Source organism: Suncus etruscus, chromosome 8 (genome assembly GCF_024139225.1).
Source record: "Suncus etruscus isolate mSunEtr1 chromosome 8, mSunEtr1.pri.cur, whole genome shotgun sequence".
NCBI lineage: Eukaryota > Metazoa > Chordata > Mammalia > Eulipotyphla > Soricidae > Suncus > Suncus etruscus.
Window position 1 is genome coordinate 45,419,418 of NC_064855.1, and position 20,360 is coordinate 45,439,777.

A 20,360-nucleotide genomic window follows, 5' to 3' on the forward strand; every position below is an offset into this window, starting at 1 on the left:
GTTAAATATGAGTAACGTAGAAATGTAGGCTGGGTGGTAGGGTGGTAGCAGGGGGAATCTAATAGTATTTACTCAATTCTTTTGAATGAAAAGAAAGAATTCTAAATACACAATAAACTACTAAAGCTTATTCTAAGAATGTTAAGATATTAAAGCCCAGTGGTTACAACCATCAACAATACAAAAGCAGGTTTCCCCCTAAAATAACTTCATAAGTGAGGCAAAGAACTACATGATCTTTTTGGAATTGTCTAAAGATAGAAAGGGGAAAGATTTTTTATACATGTGCGTTACCCCAATTCAATCCCCAACACTACATAATATGGTTTTCTGAAAAGCTCAAGGAGTGACTCCTGAGCATAGAGCTAGGAATAGCTCTAAGGATCTCTTGGCCCTGAATCAAGTCTAGCAATTTTCTGAAGCTCTTGGTTTCAAGCAAAAGCCTATAGGTTGTTGAACAATTCATTGGAAAGAGATATTAGAGATTTGTGGGGACAACTAGAGATCTTTTCTTTAAAATTTTTGAGATCACTGATAATTACAAGTCCTTCATAGTTGTATTTCAGGCATATAGTGACAGTGAATTAGAACCATTCCCACCACCAATGTTGACTTTCCTCCACCAGTGTTCCCAGCATGCACCCCACACCCACATAGACTGCCAGGTCTACCAGTGGAACAGGTCAATTTTGTGTTTATCATGTTATAGTTTGGGTTTTTTGATCATATTGTCATTAACTTTGACTTAGGTATTTAATTCTGACCACCTTTATTCCACCCAATGGGACCACTTGGCTTCTGCTCCCCATATACTATTTTTTCTTCTCTCAACTTGTAGAAAGACATAGAAATATTAGGTAAAAATGTTATTCATAGTCCAAGGTTCTATGGAAAAAGCAGGAGCCCCTATATAGAAGATATAAATAAAATTTTAAAAAGGAGGTTCGGGTGTGGCAGTTTATTTATTTATTTAATTTTTGCATAGGCACAGTAAACATTGGGAAATTAGAAAGGAAATACTTTAGACCTAAAAAGAACATGTACTGTCATATGACCAAGTATAGGCTCCAGGTTTATTAACTGTCCAAGCCAAAGGTCTTTCTTATAGTTCCAGGAAAAGTTCTACTCAGTTGCAGTTGTAATAGTCATTCTTCTGTAATTAGTGATCTTTTTTTTCCCACCTGCTGCCTCTTCCGTAATTAGTGATCTTGGTTTTTGCATAGATCCAATGTCAAGGCTGGGGTGTCATGTAACATCTTCTGATTTTATTTAAAATTAGGTGGTGAGACAGGGAAACCTGTTCTTAGAGTAAGTTGCTGATGTTTCCTTCTCATCGGGGTGTCTTATGAATCTACCCTGGAGCAGGTTAGTGCCAGGGTGGCATTAGTGCCTTCCTCAGAGAGAATTTGATTCCTGTTGCTGCTGCAGAAACCATGCTAGTTCCAAGGATGGATACCAATTGGGGTTGGGTGGTCAAACTAAGGATTCTAAAGATATGAGTTTAGGCATGTGATTCTTAAAAGTTTCCCAAAGTGATCTTTATAATCACCCAAGTTTATAATCTAGGTCCTTTAAGTCTATACATTTTAAACATAGGTGTAATTTTAATAGATTTCAGCTAGAGGAATGGCAAGGTTAAATTAGTTGGAACAGCTAAATACACAAAGTACTACAATGGCAATGTGTATTTAAAAATATATAATCTCTCTACTTTCCTAACACCATTGACATTGGGATAATATTGGCTGAGATATTTGTTTTCTTTAGTTAGTTACACATGACATTGCTTAGGGATGCCAGGTGGCACCAGGGTCTAAATATTAGGATTTCCCACATACAAAGTTTTATTCTTGAGTGACATAACTGGGCTCAGATTATTTCTAAAGTGGTACATTTCTTGCTTAGTATAATGTAAAAGTATAAGGTTTTAGAACATCCAATAAAATCAAGCAATTTATCTGCAATGGGAAAACATTTGGGGAGGTAAAATAGATAACAGAACCTTAAATATTTAGTCATAAGCCATTTTCAATGACTTGTTGAGGATTGTCCACCTCTGCTGATCTTCTTTTACTGTCACAGGCTTACAGGAGAAAATTGCCTGACTGGACAGAAGAGTACTTTCTGGCTATTATGACACAATATTCTACCTCAGCTAAATCCATCACTCTTAGCAACTATGACCTGTGTTGTCTAATACTATGACAAAGGTACATACTTTCATCACTTTGGTCACAGATGGTAGAAATTATAGGACATGAAATATGCTTTTTAAGTGGGTGCTTTCTGAGCTTCCCTAGAGAAAGGAGGTTACATTGGACATCAGAGGTTTACTGGAGCAGAAGCAATAATTTCATTCCCTTTTTAATGAAATTATCTCTTTGTACACTGCTCTTGCCATGAACATTTTGTCCCTAGGATCCACCTAGCCTCAATACAGTGGCAGCTGCCATTTTTTTCTTTCTCGCTTCTCCCAACCTCTCCTGGACCTGGGCCTCTTCCAGTCTTTTTTTTTTTTTTTTTTTTTTTTACATCAAAATTGAACTTGCAGAAGTGTGGTGGTGCTGGGAAAGTTAGTATCATATTTTCTGGCTTATAAGACTTTTTTTTTTGGTTTTTGGGCCACACCCGTTTGACGATCAGGGTTACTCCTGGCTATGCGCTCAGAAATCGCTCCTGGCTTGGGGGGACCATATGGGACACCGGGGGAGGGTGCGGGGACGGGGGATCGAACCGCGGTCTGTCCTACACTAGCGCTTGCAAGGCAGACACCTTACCTCTAACGCCACCTTCCCGGCCCATAATACAACTTTTTAACCCATGAAAAACTTCTTAAAAGTTGGGGGGTTGTCTTAAACGCCAGTATACAGCATGCTGAAACTTACTCCAGCTTCAGGGACAAGTGATCCGCCCCCCTCTTACAATAGCATCCCATCCAGCTGCTAGGTGTCAGTCCTCTGCTTGTTCTGATTAATCTTTCAGGGCACACAAAGGAGCTGAGTTACCGAGTGCTGCATCCCATCCAGCTACAAGGTGTCATCGCTGGTATGCGGCTTTCCGGTGCTCAGTCCTCTGTTCAGTGCTCAGTCCTCTGTTCAGCTTTTATGGGACACAGAGGAGGCGCTCTCTCCCTCTAGCTGTATTATTAATCACTGCTCCCCAGCCAGTTGCTCTTGGAGGAGCCCCCTCTCTCTGCTTTCAAGTGTAAATCACAATTAAAAAATAAGTCACATTAATGTAAATGTAAATGTACATTACATTACAAATGACAAATGTAAAATGATTGTTAGCACTCCAAAGCCTAGCTTTATTAAACATATACTGTTAACCTTGGAGGGTTCTACCTTTTTCTCTTTCTGTTTTAATTTCCATTTGGTGTGTGTTAAAAGAGAGGTAGTCTTATACAACGAATATAACCCAAACCCTATATTTTAACAGAAAAAGTAGGGGGGTCATCTTATACACCCAGCTGTCTCATATGCCGGAAAATATGGTAACTGAATAGAGATTCTCCACATTTCCTCTAGGCCAAGTTGGATCTGAGTGTTTATGTGTTTTATCATTTGAGAACCACAAGAACATCAGTAGCTTATGGGATTCCCAGTGAATAGCTTTCACCCACCAATACTGAATATTAGAATGTCTCCAATATTCATAGTAATTCATCAACTGTTTCCTCACATGAAATCTAAATGAAAGCATAATCACTCTGTACAGATTTTATTTAAAGTTGGGCCCAGAAAGATAGCATGCAGAAGGATAGTGGTTTGAATCCCAGCATCCCATATGGTCCCCCAAGCCTGCCAGGAGCATAGAGCCAGGATTAGCCCCTGAACACTTCCAGGTGTGTGACCCAAAAACAAGCAAACAAAAAAAAGCAAAATAAGCACAGGGTATAGGCTATTATAAAATAAAATAGTCATTGGAATGGAGATAGAGGTTAGGTATTTTCCTTGCAATGTGTCCAGCCAATTTTGATCCCAGGCACCCCATATAATTCCCTGAACTCTGCCATGAAAGATCCCTGAGCACAAAGCTAGGAGTAGTCCCTGAGCAGTTAGATATCACTCCAATACTAAAACAAATTAAACTAGAGACTTCATTTGCCTTGGCAAGAATGGTAACTTCTCAGAATACTAAAATACTTTGGTTGTTCTATTGAAAAGAATATTTAATTATGCTATCTTAATACAAATATGAATGGAAACAACAAAGAAAATGGAGCAGGTTTGCATTTTCAAACTGAATGGTAAGGGCAGATGGGAGAGTAGAGATGAGAAGACAAAGACATTACTCAACCTAATCCCTTAGCACTGCAAACATGTCCCCAAGCATCTTTCATTGCAATCCTAGGGACTCCACAGGAAGACCTGGGTGGCCCAGGTGATCCTGGAGCTATAAGATCCAAAGGGTTTGCATTTTGATCTAGCATTTTGAAGTGCTGACTTGGTTTACCACATATGGTCCCTCAGGGCCCTGAGGAGTGATCCCTGAAAGCAGAGCAAGGTATAAATCTGAGCACCAGTGGGTGTGGCCCCCAAATCAAAACCAGGGAAATGCTACATCCCCTATGTAAGCAGACCCTGAGACCCTGGAAGACACCAAGTTTGAAAAGGCCCTAATGGGACATAAAGGTAAATTAGCCGAAGAATTTGATCAAAACCATGGGAAATGGATATATTAACTCTGAAATCTTCAAAGTAACAATTGGCTTACTTAATGACCAGTTTGCTGGACATAATCAGCAGGATCCACATGAACTATTGATGTTTCTCATAGAGGGCCTACATAAGCATTTGCTTAATGAAAATTCAGTGACAGATAAAGCTAAACACCTTATGGACAATGAAAATTATGAATAATCTGGACAAGAACACCAAAAAGCATACGAATCTATTATTTATTATCTCTTTCAAGGACAGTTCAAATCTACACTTCACTGCCTCACATACCACCAAAAGTCTGAGGTTTATGAGATGTTTGTTCATTTGTCCCTGGCTGCCATGTCTACAGATAAATGTACATTACAGGAATGCCTCTTTAAATTTTTCAAAGAGTTCAGAGACGACAACAAAGTTCAATGCAACAACTGCAACACTAAAAGGGATTTTTTAAAGAAAACATATATATGTTAGTTAGTACTGCCACCAGTACTAATAATACATTTGAAACGTTTTGCTTTCGATGGCAAACAAATTTAAATAGTGCATACTTATGTGGATTTTCCTTTAGAAGACCTCAATTTAGCAGAATTCACTCTTGAGAATAAAAGCAAGATTAAGAAATACAACTTATCATCAGTGTCAAACCATTATGGAAAAGTTCACTATGGACATAGTATATCATATTGTAAAATTGCTGCAAGACAACACTAGGTCAATTTTGATGACAAGAAGATCAAATATTTCCTAATACGTCGGTGAAATCAATAGCAGCATACTTCCATTTTACCCTTCTTGGAGATCTACAATGAATGCCAGATAATCATTTTGCTTCCTTTACAGTTGCTCATTAATGCTCTATAGTTCTTTTCACAAGTATGATCACTGAATAGGACTGGAAACGATAATTCCCATTTCAGTTGCTTGTATGGTGAATTTAAATCTTAATGTTATTATTGCTCTAGGTCATAATTAATCATGAAATTTTACAATTTAATTAGTGTTCAAGGTTCACCTGAAAGAAAATTTTCTCATCATATTATTATACATCTATATCATAAATTGTTATATAACAATATATATGTAAATATATAAATATATAAATTTATATATAAAATATATAAATATAAATAAATATATAAATATATAAAAATTTCTCATATTATTATATGATATATATCATACATTGTTATATAACAATTTATTTAGGTATGTACATTTAACAACGTTCATCTTTTATTCTAACACCACTGCTTTATTTTCCTCAATTTAGGTTTCAAGACAGAAGTGAATACATAATTTTGGCATGACTTTTTAGGTGGACTCCCTTCACAGTGCTCCTCAATGCTGATAGTCATGATTTACATGTTTGTATTGTGCATGAAATTCTCTTTCAGATCTGCTCTACTCTGCTTTTGGAAAAAATATTTTGTGAATTTGAAGTTATTCATCTAGTCTGCTGGCTATTATATATTGAAGTGCTTTTTGTTGATTCAGCTGAATTTTTCTTTTGCTCTATTTTGGATTTAATCCATTAGCTTTTTTGTTAAAAAGATATTTTTTGTAAATATGAGTGAGTCTGGTGGCCATGATTTTTGTGAATTCTGTATTTGTCTTGTTATGTGTCTGTCTGTTTTGTATATTTTGTATGTAGTTCCTTTTTTTTTTTAACTTTATCCTCCCTTATTTATTTGTTCTTCCTTTTCCTTACCTCTCTCCCCCTGGTCCTTAACATTCAATTTTCAGGAATTCTTTCATCTATGCAAATCATTTCCTTCACCCACAACTACAAGCCTCCTGATTCCGGCTTTAGGAATAAATCCTTGGCTTTTGGAGTTTTGTGTCCTGTACCAAGCTGTGATCTGCTTTTTCAGACTCCTCCAGTGTCTTTGTTCAGTCTTTTCATAGTTCCAGATCCCTCATCATTACAGATTGGTGTTGGACTCTGAAGAAAATTCATCTTTTGTATTTTTCTTATGACTGTAATCCTTTGAATTTATATATGATACTAGCTTCTTTTGAGTATTGTAATTAATGTTCTCCCCATTATAATTTTTATTTTTAGGAATTAATGTGTTACTTCAGGGTTTTTACTTTCTTAACTTTAGTTTAGTGGGTTGGATGTACTGTTAATACTTTCCTAAATGATATTTTTGTTTGTTCTGATGGTTTTTGCTTGGCATCATAGGAAAAATATAGTAGATTCAAAAGGAGGTTCTGTCCATTTTGGATGGAACCTCAGGGTTTTTTTTTTTTGTTTTTTTTTTATCTATACGGGTAGGTTCTTGGCCTTAAACATTTTGTTTTGGTTTGTGACTTAAGTTCCCATCAATAAACAATTGGTCAATTTTGTACATCATTTTATACATCAATTTCAAATCTCCCATCGACTTCTGCCTGGATTATGAATTTAGATTAAGTTCAGATACCTATTGTTCATCATTACAGTTGCCCCCTAGTGATCATGGGGGTGTTCCTCTTCCTTCTAAGTAGGGGCCTAATTCAGTGCTTCCAAATATGGGTTTCCTGGTCAGCCTGGACATGAATGGAAAATGTGTTTCATCGCACCTGCTACACAGCCTTTCTAGCATCTTTTCGAAGGATCTGTCTCCTGGTTACAATTAAGCTTTTCGATTGCCTAGGGAGTTCCCCATCGCCTACTAGATCTTTGATCACTGAATTTTGGATACTTCACTTGTTCTCCCAAGGAAGAACATATTTGTACCTTGTACATCAAAGATCTATCATCTCTGGAGCTTGTAGTTGATTCCTTGACACATGTTTCTGATTCTGGACACCCTGTGTTTAGATTAGAAGTTTTTCTTTACTTTTCCCTGTAATGTGCTTATGCAAACAGCCGCCCTTGTCTTATTGCTTAGTTGTTCCTTTTACAATTATAGGAAATTTTACTGTTTGTATCTTATTATTATTGTTTTACTAAAGAAGGGGGAATTGTTATATATGAAAGCATTTCCTTAAGATTACCTCTTCCTATTTTCCCACTTTCATCCTTCCATGTGAGAGGAGGTGCTGTTGAAAGCCTAATAAACAGTTTGGGAGCCAGGTGATCAGGGTCTTTTGGAGCAGTTTACTAGCTGGCCCGAGGTTTTTTGGAGCTGGTGGTATGCTGACAAAGGACTCTATATCCAACCTTCTTACCCCTTTTACCCTCCTGTCTGTGTGGATTATTTGCCGTGGACAAATATCACCAAGATCTCTTTCCCCTCCAAGAGGATAGGGGAATGGGAATCAATTTCTCATTCTGGGATCTTGTTGAGGACCCATGGATAAAAGTCAAGGAGTAAAAGTGACACAAGACTCACTACCTGAGGGAGCTTCTTTTCAAAGCTGTCTGCTCTCTTGAAAATACAATTTACTGACTTCCTTTTTTTTTTGGGGGGGGGTCTTTGGGTCACACCCGAGAGTGCTCAGGTGTTACTCTTGGCTCTATGCTCAGAAATCGTTCCTGGCAGGCTTGGGGGACCATATGGGATGCTGGGATTCGAACCACCGTCCTTCTGCATGCAAGGAAAATGCCTTACCTCTGTGCTCTCTCCGGCCCCTATTTATTGACTTTTAAACTGTCTTCCATATGAAGAGCAAAGGTGAAAATGTGGATTGATCAAATATAACAAGGTAAATTGACTTTATTGGAAATCCATTAAGCACTTTAATTTATATTTAGTCACACATATTCAAATATATGTACTCAAAATATTAAAATTATTATAGTTATATTTTGGTGCTTAACCTCTGCTTATAAACTCTAACAGCACATCGCTATATATTGGATTAAATAAAATTATTTTGAAATAACTTATTATTCTCAAGTATTTCCAGAAAAAAAGTATTTTAACCAGAAATTTAGTTCAACAGGTTTCTGTTGCTTAGCAGTAGATCTTTGAGAATAGGTATCTGTATGGTTTTAATTGAACAGATTTATTGGATGAAATCTTAAACTGAGTAAGGTCAATGCCATGAAAATAAAAAAGAAAATATGCTGGCAAATAATTGGATAGAATGTCCTACACCACCATGAGTCTGGGAAAGATCTGCAGAAATATAGTAACAAAAGAATGGAATTTGCTCAAAGTACTGCATTCTGAAACTATTCAGATACAGTCGCTTTAAAAGAAAGGCATCACTTTCTCGGGTTCTTATTATAGAATTGTGTGAAATATATATTTTCTAGTAATAATAAATGCCTCTTCTTATCCTTCTAATGGAAATCATGATTTTCACTAAGAATGGACTTACTAAAAGTGAAAATATCTTTTCTATACTTTGCAAAACAACTAGGTTCTTAAATATTTTTCAGTTTTTGCTTTAAATTATCTTGCTTTTTAAAATTTGTAGGCAGACCTAGGACTTAATATTTTAGGGAAATTTTTCAGTTTTTTCAACTTAGAAGTAGTTATGACGGCTAAATTCCTTTTGAGAATTGACACCTAGCTGCTGGGAGGTTAGACATGGATTCATTCCTTTGCACCAGACAGCCTCTTGCCTGTGGCTGTATATGACCCTGGAAAGAATCATTGGGAGGGGCACTACCTGAGAAAAGAAGCCCCCTCTCAAAATATTTGGCACCCAGGGACCTAGGGAGATGTAACTCAGGATAAAGCACTGATGCAGATGTGAGATCCTGGATCTGATCCTCAACAATGCAAAAACAAATTTAAAAAAGGATAAAGAATTGACACAATGAAAAACCTCTTGTATGAGGAGAAACTTTTTACTTTATTTTTTCTTTTTTTCTTTTTTCTTTTTTTGTTTTTGTTTTTTGGGTCACACCCAGCAGTGCTCAGGGGCTACTCCTGGCTCCACGCTCAAAAATCACTCCTGGCAGGCTCGGGTGACCATATGGGATGCCAGGATTCGAATCACCATCCTGCATGCAAGGCAAACGCCTTACCCCATGCTATCTCTCCGGCCCCTTACTTTATATTTTCAATACAAAAACTATTGTGTTTTATAAAAGGAATATGTTTACAAAGTTAAAGTACATTGAAAACACATTATTTACTAGTTTAATTCACAATTTAATTTAATTTAATTATTTGCACCACTTTTTTTTGTTCTGTGGGGTCTACAACCAGTATTGGACTCAGGAAAGAGGGTGACAATGATTGAACTCAGACCCTTGGGGTGCTGGGACATGAGTTCCTTGAGCCACATGGCAGGGCTGAGAGGTGGATGGGTGGAACATCTGGTACCTATCAGTGCTCAGGGCCTACTCCTGGCTAGATACGTGTTTCCCAAAAGGTTGTCACCACTGATTGGCTAGTACTATAAGGTAAGGTGATAGCAGCATTCTGTGAAACTGGGCACACTGAGTGTTGTTATTGTATTGTTTTCTGAAAAGAGTGTCAGTAGGTTACATAATTGGTGAAACCTCTCCTTGACAATACACACATTTTTTTTGTGGTTGACAGGTACTTTCTTTGCAATGATTACTACCTGTTGGGTTATTGGTTATTGGTAAGCTGTTTTGCCCACTCTCTCAGCAGTTTCTGTGGCAGTATCTGTGCAGTAAAATCAAACTTGGTGGTTTCTTTTGTACATGCCATGAATCAGCATTCTAGATCTACCACCAGACTAGCTACTCTGCTGTGAAGTGCCCTGATGCTCCTCCAGGGCCTTATACCCCTCTGTGGACCATGCTTATCCACTTTGGAGTTAACTAGGGGGTAGAGTTTTTCCACAAATGAAAATCATCTATTTTGTAAATCAAAAGATGCTTCCTAATTTTCAGTTGTATATGAAATTCACACATTTGAGATTGAAATTTGCACAGCCTATTTTGCATTACTCGCACTTAACAGTAATTTCTTTTGGTTATTGCCCCCAGGCTATATGTAAATGAAAAAAATATATATCTGAGCGTTTTATTTTGACTGTTCACAGATTGTAAATCTAATTAGCCCTCACATTTTTTCTTCTTAAAGTAACATAACACTACTCTCTGAAAAAAGTCTGATAAGTAGGAGGTGAATTTGCTCTATAACAGTGTTCATCTTAACTAAATTATCCTGTCAATTCATATGGAAATTTTATCATTTTTCTGCCCTTATTTGCTGCAACAAGCTGAAGTAAGTGTACTGTAGCATAAAATAATCAACGATGGGGCTGGATGGCGGTGGATGGAGGCCTTTGTGCTTAGGCCCCAGCCACATGGCTTCATCCCCCATCCAGCTGGCAAGTTCCAGGCCCAGGTAGTCGGCGTAATTAAGACTCACTCACACGCAGGCTTCAGGAAGAATCATCTTTATTTATGCCCTAGCCACCACAGGTGTGTGGCCTATGTCAACCTTTTAAGCATTCAGCTATATTTTGCTAGCCCTGCATCTTATCTCCTGTTAGCCATCTTCCCTTTGGGCTCCATGCGGCCCAAAGATCCAAAAGCCAGGAAGCCAAGCCGGGCCAAGAGAGAAACGGCAAAAAAGCGCCGAATCCCCTGGCTCAGAGGTTTATCTATCCTTTTCCAGACCCCTCCCAGAAATGGGAGGTCTTGCAGGTAGTTACACCTATTATCCGGTTCCCAAAACTCCTCCCAGATATGGGTGGGTCTTGGGGTACACCACAGTGTACCATTCATTCATAGTGATAGTATCTACCTGTGAAAAGGTGAGAAAAATTATTTCCAGATTAGGTGACGTTTAAGATTCAACTTTCTTCAAGTTGAAAGGCTTGCATAGATAAATTAATCCAGTATTTCTCCTACCAGAGTAGACTTGCCTTCTTCCACCTTTTCACACCTGTGGACAGTACCTGCATGCATCCAAATTTCTATACCTAGAAACCAGCACTGGTGTGTGGATAGGTGGTTGACCACATGAGGTCCATTCACCCACACCTTATCATTTACCATACACCTATCATCACTGTCCTGACACTGTGAATTCTTGTGGGCTCCCTCAAAAGGTGTGTGCACAGGTGGCTATGGAAGACAGAGGCCAAGGAGTAAATTTGGGTTCAAGCTCTGTTTTGTTTATTCAAAGCAAAAGATGGAATATTTATACTCAATTTCTTGGCAAGTCATAATTCTCAGACAAAGCTAATTTACCAAAAACGGAACAGGGGCAAATTGTTCAAGGCATATCTTGGCACAGGACAGTTTCATTTTTGAAGCTGCTTTTTGCTAGTCTGAGGTTCCTCACTAGCCAGGTCAGTTTGCCAGTGACTAACATTGTTTTGGTCTTATTCTAGTTTATGCATTCTGAACTGGGGACTGGAATGTTAACTCTTGATATGAATGCACATAGGCTAATAATAAAGCTAGATTTGAGGGTGAGTAATCTGTAAGACTAAATAAAAATACTAGAATCTACGCACATGTTCTTCATAAAGTGTGTTTATATATCTGGGTGATCTTTAAGAGAGGCTCTAAGAAAAGTGAGTAATAATTATTAAAGAATATTTGAATTCATCTAAATGTTAAATCCGAGTAATCTTTAGAATGTCTGCTGAAATTATGTCTCAATATTTATTTTTTTCCTGAATGCACCATAGATAGGCAACCAAGGTTTTTCAGGGCCCCAATCCCTGTGAGTACAGGCTATTTTCCAAACTTCATTTCTTACAAGTGCTATTTTTTCAAATGCATTCTCTGTGAGTACAAGCTGTTTTGAAAAAGTTCCTGCAATAAGTACAGTGTTGGAGGCCAGAGCAATAGCACAGTGGTATGGCATTTGACTTGCATGTGGTTTACCCAGGATGGACTTCGGTTCGATCCCCGATGTTCTATATGGTCCCCCAAGCTAGGAGGGATTTCGAGGGCATAGCCAGGAGTAACCCCTGTGGCCCAAAAATCAAATACAAAAACAAAATCAGAAAAAAAGAGCACAGTGTTAATAACACTTTTTGCAAGACTTATTTGAAGAGGAATAACGAAAGGGTATACTTTAGTTATTACTGTGAAGGCAGAATAACATTGCAATTCAGAACTAACCTGGATTTTGAAATATGAGATCTGAGCTACAAACCAAATTACAACATTTTACCTATATTTTCTGTTGGGGAACAAGTTCAGATTGGGAGAAATTGCTTTCAAAGGTCAGCAGTGCATGAGAAGGATCCCCTTAAACAACTTAGAAATCAAATTGTTTTTTAAAAATAACTGATTAGTTAAATGCAATTACATCAGAGACATCAAGATTAAACTTCTATTAAAATACATGAAGATTTAAAAATTAAAAGAATATAAGCTTGACAAAGTATGTTAGAGATATATTAGAAAATATATCGAAAATGTTTGAGAAAAAGAAATTTTACAAGCTCAATTGAAACTTGAGTGATCTATATCTAATCATTACTGACAATATAGTTTATCATTTATCCTGAAATATAGTACTTAGACATTAGTTGTTTATAAATTAATTGAAATGTATTCATTGGAGAGCATTCTCAGTCTGCAGCACTATACTCAACTCCAAAATTGCACTCCAAATCCAGGCACAAAATCCTGGACCAAACATCATGGGGCTCTGGTGGTCACCTAGGATGTTGGTGACTAGAATAGTCACTCAATAGGCAGAGAATCGCCTAGAAGCTAATGAAAAAAATAAAGTGGTTAGGAAATTGGCAAAGAGATCAGGGAGCACATTCTGCCTACACAGAACCCTAATTTGATCCCCAGCTCCAAGTGACCCCCTGAACATAACAAGGTGCACCCCTGAAACCTCCCTCTCCCTAGCGCTGCCAAGTGTAGCCCTATTGGCCTCTAATCATCTACCAGGGTAGTGCCCAGCTTCACAGGGTCCTAGCAGTACTGAATCTTCAAGCTTCATATTAAACCATCAGGCCCAATTGGCTAAATATTGCCCAGGATCCCCCAAGATTTTCTTGTCTATTTGAGAAGACTCCATTCTAATAATACTTAATTTAAAAAAAATCATGTGTGACAATCTGAAATGAGTAGAGTCATTCTATGTTTGCACCACAGTGGTTAAAATAGACAGACCACTAAGGATAACTCTTCTCTTTAAACTGGGCCTATCATCAACATTTGAGTTGATGACGAATCACCAACATTTGTCCCTCTCAATGCAGCAAGAATGAGAATATTCTGCCTGAAAAGATGATTAAGTACAGTGTTGGGGAAAATAGAGAAATTATATTCTGGCAAAGCATCTTCCTTGCATGTAGCTGGCTCTGGTTTGGATCTCCAGCACCACAAACAGTGCCCTGAGCACACCTGGAAGTAAACCTGCATGAAGAAATGCAATGACTTAAATGGGAGTTGTCAAGAACACTCTAGGCCCCAGGAAATAGTGAGGAAAAGGAGAAATTGAGTGGAAAAGGAGAAATACCAATATGAATAGATGGGGTCAGGGCCAAGTGGTCTCAGATGCATTGATGGAGATTAAAAAAGGACAGAATTAAATATCCAAGCCAAAATAAACAACAACAAAATCAAGAGATACAAACTATAACAATCTAAACAGATCTGTAATAATGGCAGGGTAGGGTGGTAGTATAAGATGTACTCTGGGAACATTGGTGGAGGGAGGTTGATACTGGTGGTGGGATTGGAATATTGTGTCTGGAACCCAACTATGGAGAGCTTTGTAAATCACAATTGCTTCAATGAAATAAATTAATAAATAAATGCATTTTCCTTTATAATCATCTCCTAAACTTTTAAGTCAATACACACTGAAGCAAGATACCACTAGAAACCAAGACACTAGGGGTGGAAGATTATATGAGAATTCGCATCTGTTTTATTTTTTTCTAGAAACCTGAAATGCTCCCCCAAAGTCTATGAACTAAAAATATCAATTTGGGGAAAATCATAAAATAAGACAAAGTCAGGACTGGAGTAGTCCTGAATAGTACAGTGGCTAGGGAATTTACCTTTCATGCAGCCAACCCAGGTTTGATCCCTGTCATCCTACATGGTCTCCTGAATGAGGTAGTGATTCTTGAGAGCAGAGCTTGGAGTTAGCCCTGAGCATTTCTGAGTATGTCCCCAAAATTAAAATAATGAAATAAGTAAATAAATTTAAAAAGACAAAGTAAACCAGAAAACTCACAACATTCATTGTGCAATTGTGCCACCCAAATAAGTGTATTTATTCAATTAAAATTAAAGCTCCACTATTAGTTGCATAAAATTATTAATGTAATTTGTAGCAAACACAGAATATGATATTTACAATGTATTGTTATTTTACAAACTAAAGTTCTGGGAAAGTCTTTCTCTGTCAGAGGTCATTATTACTTCCACTGGTGACCAGAGACTGTAAATCATACATGAACCACAATGGAAACAGTGACAAACAACATTCTAGAAATGTATTACCAAATTAAAACCTATGCAAAAATACAACTAAGCTCATGAAACTAGCATAAATGTGTCACAAAATGTAAGAAAAAGCACATTTAGTAAGTATCATTTACATACAACTTCTTCTTTAAAAAGACTCAAAATACTGGGAGATAAACACTGAAGCAAAGTTTTAACAATATACTTATTAAAACATGGTAACAAGTAGATATCTCAGTAGATGCTATGTCCACGTGGGCAAAGAGAAATCCATGCTGTCATACCACTGAATGAACATTTCTGTGTGTTTTCACAAAATGACAGGTCCTGCAGGAATGCCCTTTGGATCAACAGTGTTTCATTACAACTTTAAAAAAAAAATCTCAGCAGAGCTAAATCCTTGTTACTGGAGGACTTTTGCTATATGTGTTTTTGCTGAAAGTTGTAGTGTACTTGTGAGAATTCTAGCAATTAAGTGGAAACTTACTATACTTAGGTCCTTAGGAAATGGATACATGTTCATTTAGGTTCCAGATTTTTAGTATCATATTAGTTTGTTAATATGAAGCGATGAAAGAGTAAGAGGGTATGTACTGTGCTAGAAACTGCTCCTTGGAAAGAAACATCCACAACAAGAAGGCAAGAGGAGGAAAAACTGCTTAATTTGGAATTTAAGGCTTCATAGAAGAAGACAACTATTTTCAATAAAAATCCCAAGGTTTGGAGCCGGTGAGGTGGCGCTAGAGGTAAGGTGTCTGCCTTGCAAGCGCTAACCAAGGAAGGACCGCTGTTCGATCCCCCAGTGTCCCATATGGCCCCCCAAGCCAGAGGCAATTTCTGAGCTCTTAGCCAGGAGTAACCCCTGAGCATCAAACAGGTGTGGGCCGAAAAACCAAAACCAAACCAAAACAAAACAAAAACAAATAAAACCCCAAGGTTAAAGTTAAATTAGGGGAGGACAGTAAGATGAGATAGAGGAATCACTTAAATAAATCTACAGAGGCTGAACTGAATTCAAGCGAGTTTCAATTCATCTCTATTTTTTTTTATTTTGATTCATTTCGATCAAAACTTCAAAACTAATCCTAAGGCTGGAGAGGTGGCGCAAATGGTTGGGCTTTGCACGCACTAACCTAGGATGGACCAGGACCCTGAGCACCAGTGGATATGGCCCCAAAAGAAAAAAAAAAATAAGCCTAGTTAGCTGAGGTAGACATAAGTGAGGTTTCCAGTTTCCCAAAGGGCAAATGTAGTTTAGAGGTTGTTTAATAAAAGTGCATTTGCTAGCATTCAACATAAAATGAGAACCCTTTAATAGGAGGAAAATGCCTATATTAATTCCCTATTTGTTGTGCCAAATGCAATAAAAAGGTACCTACTGCTAGCAATAAATCAATATACACATTATTTAAATACATATATCAAGGTAAATCATAAACTGAAAAAGAATATAAAAAATAAATTATATGCCGTGGCCTTTTTCCTGTACTTATCATACAAGTCACCTGAAAATTTAAATACATCAAAGATAAAGTATTGTCAAAAATAGAGACAAAACAAAAAAAAAACTAGTAAAAACTTGAGGGATTATTATTAATTTATGAGTGTTTAAAACATCTATATGGTATTTCATTTTAAATAGTTTCCATGTTAAGAAATAACATTAAAAGCCAATGTCTCAAAGATAACTATGAAAATCTAATTTAAAAGTAAACACAGTAATTATAAGTTTTTAGCTTTTTCTGCAATAACAATTAGTGAGGATAAGAATAAAACATTTAGTTTTATTTATTTATTTTTGGTTTATTGAGACATACCTGGTAACGCTCAGGGGTTACTCCTGGCTATGCGCTCAGAAATTGCTCCTGGCTTGGGGGACTATATGGGACACCAGGGGATTGAGCCGTAGTCCTTTCTAGGCTATCCTTACGTAAGGATCCATGCCACCACTCTAGCCCCAAAACATTTAGTTTTAATATATTTTACCTCAAATATGCCATCCAACTATAATCTATTTCTATTGTGATATATTATTTGATTCACATAAAAATGATATGATAGCAAATAAAGGTTATATAAAAATTATATTATCAGGTAGTAAAGGAACAAAAGAAAGATGTTAATAAAATAATTACTATGATTTCCTCATACGTATCAAGATAGCCCTTTCTTAGAGAAGGAAGAATATATCCTTAACATGTTATGCCTATTATACACATCTTTAAGATTATTTGATACTTATTACTGATACATTAATAAGATAAAAGTAAAAGTGGAAATTTAGTTTAATATAAAAAAAATCCTCAAAAACAATACTGAACAGAGCTGAATTCAGTCCAATGTAAAATTCCTGACTGATTCCTTCTTTACAAGGGACAGGAAGGATGGGATTCAGTCATGTCAACTCATCACTACTTCATGATTTTTATCTGGGATCTAAGAATATATGTAAAGAATTCCAAGAAAGGTACTCAAACACTAGAATTGCCCCCAATCCTAAAAATGTAGTGATTTTTTAAAGTGCAACAGAGGCAGGCTACTTATAGCCAAGTGCGGAAGCGAAATTCTATTGTACTCTTGGGCTAAATGCATGCATTTTCTTCTACATTTTGGATAGATTGCCTAGTATAATCACTGGACAACTTTTCGAGTAAACATTTCTAATTTAGTAATTTCATCTGTAAATTAGTGACTGTAAACTATCACCTCATAAAATGACGTGATGTCAGAAGCTCAGGAGGTCATGCAGTCAAGACTCAACATGCTTCTTCCGAGCTGTCTTGGTGTTAGAAGCGGAGGACTGATTAACTCTGAATGACCATATTGCTATGGGCAGGAAGACAAGGCCTGTTATTCAGTTTATCTTCTGAGATTACTAGGAGGGTTCAGACTACACTGAAGTAATTCTTCTGATACACTTTATTAGTATTAATATATTTTAAAAAAAAGAAATTATGAACAAACTCATAAAATAGAAACTCATGTTTCTAACATATTTACATGTTTACCATAATTACACATGTACATGTTTTCAAACGTGTCTGGGAAATGAAAGGATTCACAGAAATTGTTAGACCTGCAATAGTTATATTGCCCAAATAATTAGTACTAATTTTAAAAATTTACAACACAGACTTTATATATATATTATATATAAAAGACAGACTTTATATATTATTTTTCTAAAGCAAAGAAGTTGATTATTAGACCCTTCTATTTGTAATCTGAACTTATATTACATTAGAATCAGAAGCTACAGTGTGGAGCTTAAATTCCTGATGTAAATAAGTATAAATCACAGAGCACCCAGAAGTTTTGTTCACAGCTCCAACCAATATAAGCCCACTGGAAGGAGAAACTGCAAAACAGAACTAGCAACACACAGTCCTACCAGCACTGTCACAAAAATAAAAAATATGAGTATTCAAGAACCAAGTTTCTAATTTTAGCATGCAACAAAGAAAAAACTAAAAGCAAAAAACAGCTATCTCACAAAACACAACTACTTGGGTAACACACGGGACTCTCAATACATACAACACATACACAAATGTACATTAAATAAATCTCCAGTCCTTTGAAGGTTTCTAAGTACAAAATATTCACTCACTCCCCCCTCCCCACACTGGGATAGGGCAAAATGCAGAACAAAGGAAATTAAAAAGCACACCTGACTCACAAATACAGTAAAATTAAGTTTCCAGGAAGTTTCCACTTCTAAGCACCACTTATCTGGGAAACTTTTAAAATTATAAGTACCATTATTCATTAAAAATATAAGAGAGAAAATACAAATACACAAAACACAGGAAAATAATCTAGAAGAAATCAACTGAAATATGAAAATAAAATCAGAAATCAAAATAAATCATCTTCACAACTTGTTCTAAGACTTCAGGGGGAAAACAAGTGATTGGATGGTAACTATCTGCACATCATTTGCGTGAGACTATTTATTTATTTTAGAAGTATACAGAAAATAAAAGGAAGCTCAACTAATTTCAAATTTTAAGAATTATTTCCACTAAAATCTGACTTTTAACTCATATTCTATATGTAAGAGGAAAGAGGGAATAAATAACATTACATGAATACGGGAAAATTCAGAGTCAGACTTAAATTATCTGAAAATAACATGCTTCTTAGAGGGAAAGCATCATTTTTTTGGAGGTCCCAGTGGAGCTCAGAGCATACTATTGCTCTGTGCTCAGGAATCACTCCTGGTCATGCTTGTGGGACCAAGTGGGATGCCAGAAACCAAGCCAGGATCAACCTTGTGCAATTCAACTGCCTTATTCATAGCATTATCTCTGGTACTGGGCAAAGCATCTCTTAAAACATGGTAGTAGTAAATATTTTAAGTGTCAAAAAAGTAGCATTACTTTAAGTTTTAAGCCAGTAAGTATAGTTAAATATTAAGAATTCAGTATATTATCAAATAGAAATTTTTAACTGAAAATTTGTTTACTATAGCATAGATTATCTGATCAAAATAGGATAAATGTAATTTTAAATTAATATTTGTGGTTAGATATCTGCTTTTATGGCCTTTTAATTTAATTCTTAATAAAATTAATAAATGGATAAGTATGTCCAATTTTTATTTCAATCTTATTGAGAGTACAAGTTCTCAGCTTAGACAAGGGATGATTTTTAAATTTTTAAATGAACATTATTCACTATGTATAATGCAATTTTATTTTATTAAGTTGTCTGAAAACAATATTTTCTTTGCTTTATATTAGCCACAGAGTGGACCTGCTCATAATTCCAAAATATTTATTAAGAAAATGAAAAGCTAAATCAAATGATGTGAGAGCTGAGAAAAATTAAGTAGTATCTATTTGAAAATATTGAAAGAAAAGTGAGAACAAACTTAAAGGTCTAGTATAAAAAAGTAAAAACTATAATATCCTTTCTACCCTTTTTTTAATATAAAATTTAAAAGTACCAAGAAAAACTTAAATACTAAAAAATATCTGGCAAAATGATTCACAACCAAAAATCATAGGTATTTTCCTACAAATCTCAAATTATTAAATTATTAATAGAATACAACATGAAAGATAGGGCTCAAATTCTATTTATATGACATATTTTAAAATAGCTGAAACTAAAAGTGTGATTGGCAACTTATTTTATCCATAAGGATCCATTTTCTTACCATTATAATGAATTTACCATAGCTTTAAAGTTAAAAGTCCTTGTATTCAGATTAATTAATAGAAAACAAAAACTAAACAAAGTAGTGAGAAATAGATGTCTTTCTAAATTATTTTGTAAACAATTTCTTTAGTAGTGCACTGATCACTTTCTCTAGCCCCTGAATACACTGGTTTGGGTGTGTAAATAATGCAAAAATATATGGGATTCAGGATAGCTGGGAAGAGACTATAAGGTTCACTATGTTAGTTATTCATATTTCTCGCTAT